Source organism: Hippocampus zosterae, chromosome 1 (genome assembly GCF_025434085.1).
Source record: "Hippocampus zosterae strain Florida chromosome 1, ASM2543408v3, whole genome shotgun sequence".
Classification (NCBI taxonomy): Eukaryota; Metazoa; Chordata; class Actinopteri; order Syngnathiformes; family Syngnathidae; genus Hippocampus; species Hippocampus zosterae.
Genome location: NC_067451.1, coordinates 32,920,364 through 32,931,042, shown reverse-complemented (window position 1 = coordinate 32,931,042; position 10,679 = coordinate 32,920,364).

Below are 10,679 nucleotides of genomic sequence, written 5' to 3'. Positions count from 1 at the left end.
TTTAGCAAGCTGATTACTTTTTGACTTTGTAATTTGATGTTTTATGTCTTTTTTCCAGTCTTTTATGAAATAATTCCTACTTTGAAGTTTTGTTTTTGTGTATTTTTGAATTGGAATTTATTATGTTCTTTGCCACCCCTCATAGGAATTTCATCCTACATTCTGCTGTATATTTGGATATTACATACATACAGTACATCCATACATTCCAGCAGAACAGCAAGCAAGAGCAATAATTCGACACGGCGTGACAGAAGTCAGAGTCCTTAAACACAAGGCTAAGATTGATGGGGAGACGTCCGTCCCTGCATCTGCAGCTGGAAAAAAATCAAAACAGAACATGACAATTCTTAGTTTAATTTTCCACTATGTATTCGTATTAAGCTAGCAGTCCTGAAGGAAAAGTTATTTGTCTGATTCAACTTGCTATTCTGCATTGCCAGAAAACCCCAACTGGGACTGCAAATCAACAGAATTGTTCACTTTCCGAATTACTGCTTGTTGTGAAGTGAGATGGGTTCACTGCAGTGGGGTTCATGGTTGTGATGGGAAAATGAAGCTCTAAAATTTGTTTCATGTAGCACATGTATTTGTGGAGTCCTCGAGATGGCACTCGCCGTTCAACACTGAGCTGAAAGCACACAGACTTGTCCCTTTGTTTAAACCAACAGAGCCATCAATGAGGAGTCAAAAAATACAACTTAGTGATGGGTCCATGAGGCCTCATGAGGCGTGTCGACACACTGACACACTGTGTTGATACTGTGCTGATACTGTGTCACTGACCACTGCCGCCTGCTGGACCTTCAAGATCCCTGCAGCCAACCCACTTAACAGACTGAACTGAGTGATAAATTGTTCTGTTTATTGAACATATAAAATATACAATTCGGTAATAAATTGGCAAAAGGTGAAAGTAAGATATAAAAAAAGGAAAAGAAAATAGTCATCATCACAAATATGTGTTCAAAGGAGTAGAAAGAAGCAAAAAACCTACCCCGAGTCCTACCCCTTCTTATATATGAATTGATCATTTTTCTAAATAGGAAAGAAAGTCTAAATATCAACAAATGCTTTTACCCTTATGTATGCTGTACTAATACATTTTTACATTAGGTTTGTATATACAGTACATACTCTTTAGAGCACATGTATATGTCGATTTTCTCATATTCATAATGGATGCTACATTTCATTAATATATTAAATAATCTCATCAATGTATTTCTGATGTATTGCTATATTTCATGAGTGTATCGAATCATTCCACAGATTTACACCTATTACAGATACACTCCTTTGTGTGATGTTCGTTCGTGTTTTGGATTTTTTTTGTATAGATTAGTACCCCCTAAATTATGACAACTTTCTCAAATTTTAAAAAGCTTCTGGATCTTTTGGCAAAGGTTATTATTGTGTGCTTTGTACATTAATTGGGCGATTTTAAAGTCAATCAGGTCATGAGATTTCATTGTTTAATTTGATAAACAGTGGATTTGTGGGTTCCGTCCATTTGGAACCAGTGATTGTTCCGATTGCTTTGTATTGTAGTTTTAAAAGTGTTTTACTGGCATTTCCCCATATTCCCACACAATAGGTCAAATATGGAAGTAATAAAAGTATGTGTACAAGGATCTCTTATTCAGCACATCCTTAGTTTTTGGGAGGATCCCTATGGTTTGGGATATTTTTCTTTTATTATCTATTATGTAGCTGCCAGCACGGTTTTGCATCTACAACTGTTCCAAAACATTTTTGTAAGGTCATTCATCGATTTGATGATGAAGTGTAAACAATATCATTCACATCTATGCATTCATTTTGCAACATTCAATGTGTTCAAATAATGTGAAGATCATTTGAATGAGGATGCTTGTGGGCTTTTATTTCACAAATTTTTATTGAGAAAAATAAGATGCTCCAATGTTTTAAACTTCAGCCTGTTGCGTCTTTTACAAGCGATTTCTCCTGCTATAGGAGAACACACGCTCACAAGGGACGGACGGATGAGGCTGGCGTACAAAGGAACTCCTTTGCGAGGTGGGAGAGGTTTGGGAAAGAAGTGTGATGGTCCTTCCAGTACAGCTGCTTCGTGGAACCTTGATTGTCAAACATGGAGTGGAGAGTCAACCAATAATAATTACTGATTGTCAATTAAATCAACATAGCAACCGTGAAAAGATGAGTGAACGTTTGTATACCTGGCGTAATACTGGGTGTATCGCGAACTTCATTCTCATGCTTGGCCCGATAATGCCTCAGCATGGTGGAGGTGCTTCTGTTGGTGTATGACAATTCGACCCGGCAAATTCGACATTTCACCTGTAATGAAATGTGAATAAGAAGCAACTAAGAGTTACCTTGAAATGTATTCGGATTAGAATGGTACAACACATGTCAATAATCTGAGAGGCACTCGGCGAGTGCCTCTCGCCGAGAGGCTCTCGGCGACAGAAGGCGATTTGAATAAATAAATAAATACCTCATTCTCCGGGACATCAAAATGGTCCCACACGGCGGATGATTTGCGTCTCTGCTCCATAATCGGCAAGGAAGGCAAGGCAGGAACACGAAGTCTGCACTGACACGAACTTCGACAAGCGAGCGTGAGTGAGGTCTGGCTTGTTTCGGCAAGTGGCATTGTATCGCCAAACCCACTTCCTTATAAACACTGTGCGGCGGGCTTTTGCTGTGTCAACGCCCTCTGCACTGAGTCGACGCCCCCTGGACTAAGTGGGGCAGCCTATACTGTGCCAAGCAGCCGATGCGGTCTAAACTGCACCGGTGCAGTTCACGTGTCAATTAGCAGCCTGGACTGTGTCAACGCAGCCGATGTGTCAATTAGCAGCCTGGACTGTGTCAACACAGTCGATGTGTCAATTAGCAGCCTGGACTGTGTCAATTAGAAGCCTGGACGGTGTCAATGCAGTTCACGTGTCAATCACGTGACGTAATGAAGCAGCACATGCATCGACACGTGGTTTGCTCTGTGAGCCCGGCGCATGTGTCAATGCATCGGTGTCGCTGGACCCATCACTAATACAACTGGTTCATGAGGCAAATTTGAAGCTTCATTTCCCCATCACTAGTTCATGGCTGGTGAGGGATCGACTCTAAATTTATGAACCAAACTATTCCGCACACAGTAAAAATTTCAAAGAGGTTTAATAAATGTTAAAAGAGAAAAAAGGGGTTCATAACATTTCATTGTTATTCCACGCAAAAGGCAATCGTCTTTAGAATCTCCATCGAGTCAACGTTTGTTTGCCTGCATTTTATTCCGAAATTTTAGTTAGTAATCACAATACATTGTGTGTAGCAGATGTTTCGTCGGACGAGTCGCTGCAGAAAGCTTGACTGTGGTCATTCCAACCGGTCCTCCCGTGTTACATTCCTTTTCTGTACACCTCCGAAAGCAATGGCTTTTCACTCAACATTTTCATCGAGCCGATGTCACAGATGATTCCAAAAACATGCGTGGCAAGTTAATGGAACACTCATTATCCTTAGGTGTGAGTGTGAGCGTGGATGGTTGATCGTCTACGTGTGCCCTGCAATTTTCTGGCAAGCAGTTCAGGGAGTCCCCCACCTCCTGCCCGAAGACAGCTGGGATAGGCTCCACAGCGTGCCCTGCAATCCTTAGGAGGATGAGTGGAACATTAAATGGATGGATTCTTATCACATAGGCGGCACTGATTAACATGTCCATCTTACAGTACAGAGATCGAGGGTTCAAATCCTGGCTCCGGTCTTCTTGTGTGGATGTTCTCCCTGTGCCTGCGTGGGTTTTCTCCATGTAATCCGGTTTACACGATAGTTTTGTCACGTTGCAAGGTGGTGGTGGACCCCAAAAAAGCAGGCAGGAGGGAGGAGCATGGTGTATTTGAAGAATTGTATTGAAAACAAAGAAAACTAAATCCAAAACACACAAAGTCCAAAGTACCAAACAAAAACCACGACTAAATCTAAAACATAACAATGAACTAAACATGACAGAAAACAAGAGCAAACAGCAACGCACATGGCAGTAGCGAGAAGCAACAATGACCCGACACCGAGTGTTCGGGCAGGAGTCCTTTTATACAACTAATTACCAAATGACCAACAGGTGTGCAGCTGCCGGGGGAGCCCTACAGTGCCACCTGTTGGTCCCTAAACCGAATTATGACAAGGTTAATTGAACACTCTAAATTGTCCCTACCATTTTTTTTGTGAGGGGGGGGGGGGGGGGGTTGGAACACGAAGTTAAAAATAAATTGGGTATTATGATACTTCTCTAAGGATATGTCATATACACAATCAATACCTTAACCTGACCATAAAACTGGTAGTGGATATTAAAAGTGAGAGAAAACATTGGAGACGTGAAGATGGAAAGAAGGAGGCACTCTCCAATTACAAATCTCCTCAGTGCCTTCTTACGTAATTGCATCAATCTGAATAGCAGTGAATATGAAAATTAAGCAGGTATGACAATGAAATCCCGGACATTGTTGGATTAAAAAGGAAAATCAATGTGAAGTACGGACAAAAATCAACTCACACAACACACGGGTGCTCCATAGACCGTGAAGATAGTGTACATAAAAACATACATACTTGTGTACATATTGGAAGCGACACGTAAGCATGTCTATACTTGTTCAGCGACATAGATTTAAGGCAAAGCTATGTGATTATTTGAAATACACATGTAATTCTTCATTCTCTGTTTGGTTTGGCCGTAAACATCGCTAACTTAAAGCAGATTGAAGCCTCTTTTTTGGAAACATTTCTTCACTATCTGTCAAATTGTTTTGTGTACGGCAAAAAATTCTCATTCGATCTTGGAGATCATGTGACTGCCGCAATGACCTTGATAAACCTGACCAACACAAAGCGGCAGGATGTGTCACATGTGGAACACTATCAAGACTCAGGAGGCATGGAAGAAAGCTTGACGCTCTGACATTTCACTGAGCCACTCGAGTTTAAATGCTGGGAGACATCAGCCCATGCCCAATCCTTTTTGACAAAATAAAGGTGACAGAATAAAGGAAGCTAGCAACTGACAACATCAACGATCCAACCCAAAACACAGTCACAATTACAGCTTGGTTTAAAAACGAAAAAAAAATCCCTTGAATGAATCAAATTGATTTTCCTTTTCATAGCTCGATATCAATTCATAAAACCATACATCAATCATTTTAATACGTATGTTTCCAATAAATAAACATGACAAAAACATGCCAGAAGCACTGAGATCAGTGCCGACAAGCTCGAAGCCAGATGTCAGGAAGTTTCGGGGTTTTCAAAACATGAAGACGGCAATGAACTGAAACTGTGACACAGATTATTCAAACAGCCTGCCCTGTGATGTTGAAACTGATTGAAGTTATTGTTTTGATCAAGTCATGTTCAATAAAACACATGATTAAACTTACAGGCATTGGATTCATTGAATGTAAATATTCAGTTTAATGAATAACAATTTTTGTGAATGCAACAAGTTAGAGCAAGAAGTTTCTCCTATTTGCAACACTGCTTTTTCTGAGTATGCTTTCTGATGCGAAAGTAAAATTGGTACTGCGTGAAATTTTCAACTGAATCGAAAATCAAAGTGAATCATGAATTGTGCCATTCTGAATGGAAACGATTTTGGAACTCTGAATCGGCCCAGCCCTTCTCACGACCAGTCACAACAGTGCCACCATCTGATGCCCCCCACCCCCAATGCAGGTCCCGGAGAAGTGAAGGGGTGAAGGTGAGGGACCTTGAGACCCGGGAATGTTCCAGGAGTGGCTCATATCTGCCGAGCATTGCTCCCTGATCGTGGACTGAATGGCAAATTCTGTCCGAGTCTGCTGGGTCCATGACGGGTCAGAACATACTGTGACATGAATACTGTGAGTGAGGAACAGAAATTTGAGCCGCAGGCAGACAGGACGTAGATTTGAAAAAAAAAAAAAACAAGGGTAGAATATATACAAAAATACCAAGTAACAGCAGAGAGCAGGGCAAGAGGCAGAAGGCATGGAATAAAGCTTAACATTCAAACAGCGTCTCACTGAGAAACTGAGACATCTGGCCATGCCCCTTTCGATACGACAAAATCAAGGTGCCAAAATAAAGAACCGTAGCAACTGACAACATCAAGGACCCAATCCAAAACACAGTCACAACAAGGCAGGTCCTGCTTACTTTAGCCCAGGGGTGCCCAAACTTTTTGGATCGAAGATCTTCTTTTCGATCAACTAACCTCATGGGATCTACCCTTATCGGCACACTCACACACACACAAATTTAAGATTTACCTGCTTTATTTTATTTTTAAATTTTTTTTTTTTGTGAAAATGAGACTGATAAGATGATTAGTGTGCAGTGTATATTAACACAAAACATATTACTAACATGTACAAAGACACACAAATGGTTGTTTGTTTGTTTTTTCTTCTCGACACTCCTCGGATCTACTTGGGACGTGTCTTAGATCTACCGGTAGATCAGGATCTACCTAATGGGCACCCCTGCTTTAGCCACTTAGCCGACACTTTCCAACCAAACAGCATGTTAGGAGACTCTTGTTCCCTGGATTGATGCTTGAAGCGCTCCCCTCCTGTTTATTGGGGGGGAGGTTGGATGTGGCTGGTGGGCACTTATCTTAATTTGAAGTGTTAAAGTGGAGATGATTGCTAATCTGCCTTGGGCCTGCCGATGACTCATCCAAGTGCTGCACCCCCGGCAAAGCAGGAGGCATTTAACAGCCTTGAATAATGCAACGCTTTTTCAAAAAATTATGCAGTTTTAAATTTTCACGTTTATTAACTTTAGTGTCAGTGACACAGGCAATAAATCAGAGACAATAAGAACACAGATGGCGCAGTGTGGCCATACATTGACAAAGCATTTCAAAATGTTCTGAAATACATTCTATGAAATGGGGATGGCAAAAATGGAAACGCTGGACAGTTGAACAACCTCCAACACGTTAAAGTATCTCCATGATACTTGTAGTAGACACTGCAAAAAGGACAATAAAAATCTGGGAAAGCCTAAGCAGACATCTGAACTTTAGGGTGTGACTTGTTCATTCTGAATGCAACCATATTCCATTGTAACATTTTGCAACCAAATTATTGCAGCTATTTTTTCAACATTGTCACCCTGATGGAATTTTAAACAAAATGATTCTGGGTCTCCCCTACTCTATGAATCTATAGCATACTGATACTATGAATACTATGAATTTATAGAATACTAAACAATGGTTTACCAACCAAACAGCCACCAGCCTCCCGTCTCGCAGCAATGCGGCGAGTGCGATGGTATGGCCAGGTCATCCGCCTGCCTCAGGAACACCCAACCAGCACCATCTTGCCCTTCAACCCCCGCACCCGCCGGCTGGACATAGTAGCCCTGGACCTTGGGGCCTGCAATGTTACCCTGGAACAAAGTCAACACCTTGCCCAGAAGAGATCCAGATGGAGAGACGTGGTTGCTATGGTTGGCTCTACGCGCCATGAAGTGCAAGAGAATTAAAGAAGAAAGAAGAAGAAACAATGATGCATGCGTAATGTAGCAGAAACGCTTCATAAAAACAATACAGCAAAGTGTCACTATACCATGTCACCTATAGGGGTCCGACTATATCACGGGTTTTATTTTTGCGGGTGTTGAAATACATTGAAAATATGTTTCAAGAGTGTTTTAATAAGTTTGAGTGTGCTTTATTTGTGGGAGGGGGATTTCAAGCCTAAAATCGTTTTTGGAAATATATATTATTATGGAACATTGTCTTACTACAGCGGCCCGGTAGTCCAGTGGTTAGCACGTCGGCTTCACAGTGCAGAGGTACCGGGTTAGATTCCAGCTCCGGCCTCCCTGTGTGGAGTTTGCATGTTCTCCCCGGGCCTGCGTGGGTTTTCTCCGGGTGCTCCGGTTTCCTCCCACATTCCAAAAAACATGCGTGGCATGATTGAACACTCTAAATTGTCCCTAGGTGTGAGTGTGAGCGTGGTTGGTTGTTCGTCTCTGTGTGCCCTGCGATTGGCTGGCAACCGATTCAGGGTGTCCCCTCCCTACTGCCCGGAGACAGCTGGGATAGGCTCCAGCACCCCCCGCGACCCTTGTGAGGATCAAGCGGTTCGGAAGATGAATGAATGAATGAAAGGATGAATGTCTTACTAAAGCTGGTATGGAACATATTTCCTGTGACAAACACATTCAGCCTTTTTTTTAATTTGTTGTGTATTTATGTATATTACATTGTATTGTGTAAACTATTTCAAATTAAGTACATTACATCTAACGATCCATCCATTTTCTTGTCTCGGGGTGTGCTGGAACCTATCCAGCCGTCTTCGGGCAGTAGGTGGTGGACACCCTGAACCGGTTGCCAGCCAATCGCAGGGCACACACAGACGAACAACCATCAGCGCTCACACTCACGCCTCGGGACACTTGAGTGTTCAATCAGCCCGCCATACATGTTTTTGGAATGTGGGAGGAAACCGAAGGACCCAGAGAAAATCCACACAGGCCCGGGGAGAAAATGCAAACTCCACACAGGGAGGCCGGAGCCTCTGCAATGTGAGGTCGACACGCATACCAGTCGCCCACCGGGCCGCCTAGTATATTACGTAGAAATGTGAAACTATGAAATAAATTTCCATATTTCCATTTTTACATCTTAAGACAATATAAAGATAACATTGATACAGTACTTCAGCAGAACCATTAAAAAAAAACCACTGACTAAATACTTTCATCCTCATTTGGACAAATTGCCTCGCAAAAAGTCGACGTGCGACTCCTAGATTTCATCCAAATGGCTACTTCAGACAAAAATGGCTGACAGCCTGTTCAATTTCAGGCATGGGTTCTTGAGACATTATGTCTGACATGTCCAGCTTTATGTCTGACATATCCAGCTAAATCCAAATGCATCGGTCAAACTTACTTTGAGATGATACATGCCCTGCAATAGCTCATATAGATGGAAAAGTCTTACATTGCTACCGACTGCTCTCAAATGCAATAGTTAATATCTAACAGAAGCACGGGTGGCATGGTGGTCAACAGGTTAGCACGTCCGCCTCACAGTGCAGATGTGCGGGGTTTGCTCTGGCCTTCCCGTGGGGAATTTGCATATTCTACGCATGCCTGCGTGGGTTTTCGCCAGGTACTCCAGTTTCCTCTATTTTTGCTCCAGTTTTGCTATTCTCGCTGTATCTTCTCCCATTGGGTTCCATCTTAAGGAAACATGGTATTCCCTTCCACTACTATGCAGATGACTGCCAGATCTATGTCCCACTGAGCAAGAAAGACGCCTTCTCATTAAGGCCACTCCTATCCTGTCTGGAAGAAATCAAAACCTGGATGGCACAAAATTTCTTGAAATTCAACGAAAAGAAGACGGACGTGATATTGTTTGGTCCCAGTGGCCCTTGTACATTCCATCCTGTAGACTTGGGCCCCCTGTCTCCTTATTTGAAATCAACGGTCTCAAACTTGGGCCTTAAACTGGACAGTGATTTCAAACTCGATCGGCAAATTGGTGCCGTTGTTAAATCCAGCTTCTTTCACCTTAGACAGCTGGCCAAAATAAAACCTTTCCTCTCACATGAACACTTTGAGACAGTAATCCATGCCTTTGTCACATCCCGGCTCAATTACTGTAATGCCCTGTACTTTGGAGTCAGCCAGTCCTCCATTAAGCGCCTTCAGCTGGTCCAGAATGCTGCTGCTCGCCTCTTGACTGGCACTCGTAAGAGGGAGCATATAACTCATACTCTGGCATCCCTTCATCGGCTCCCCATTCATTTTAGAGTTATTTTCAAGATCCTCCTCTTTGTTTCCAAATCTCTAATCTCGCTCCACCTTACCTCTCTGAGCTCATGCGCCCCTACACACCTGCCCGGCGCCTCAGGTCTGTGGACCAGTCTTTGTTAGAAGTACCAAGAACTAAACTGAGGCTCAGAGGGGATCGAGCCTTTTCTGTTGCTGGTCCCTCTCTCTGGAATGACCTCCCACTGAACATTCGGCAAGCCTCCTCGCTGCCCATCTTTAAAGCCCTCCTCAAAACCCACTTATATTCTTTGGCGTTCGACTCAGCTTGATTTTACTGCTTGGTGCTTTCTACCGCCTTTATTACCATTTCGTCTTACTGTTTATTGTATATGTTAAATCGCTCCATGTACAGCACTTTGTATGCAGCGACGGCTGTTTGAAAGTGCTCTATAAATAGTTGACTTGACTCCCACATTCCAAAAACATGCGTGGCAGGTTGGCTTTGTTCCTAGGTGTGATTGTGAGCGCGACTGGCTGTTTGGCAATGTGTGCTCTGCGATTGGCTGGCAACCGGTTTAGGGGGTACCCCACCTGCGGCCCCGAGACAGCTGGAAGTGGCTGCAGTACGGCCCTTGTGAGGATAAAGTGGATCAGAAAATGCATGGGTGGATAACAAAAGCACACTAAGAGGGCTCTGTCTAGAACAAAAGGAAGTATCTTACTAAAAGATAAAACTGGTTCTAATTGTAGGCTTATTAGAATACTCCTTGTGTTTCGGAAAATGCCTGAGGAAATTCTTACATTCCAATATTTGAGTGGAAAGAGATCATTTACAAATGTACAGCACACACATAGACCAGGGCAGCATGAGTGCACATGACTTGCAAATGATTAAAGGATGTGATTGG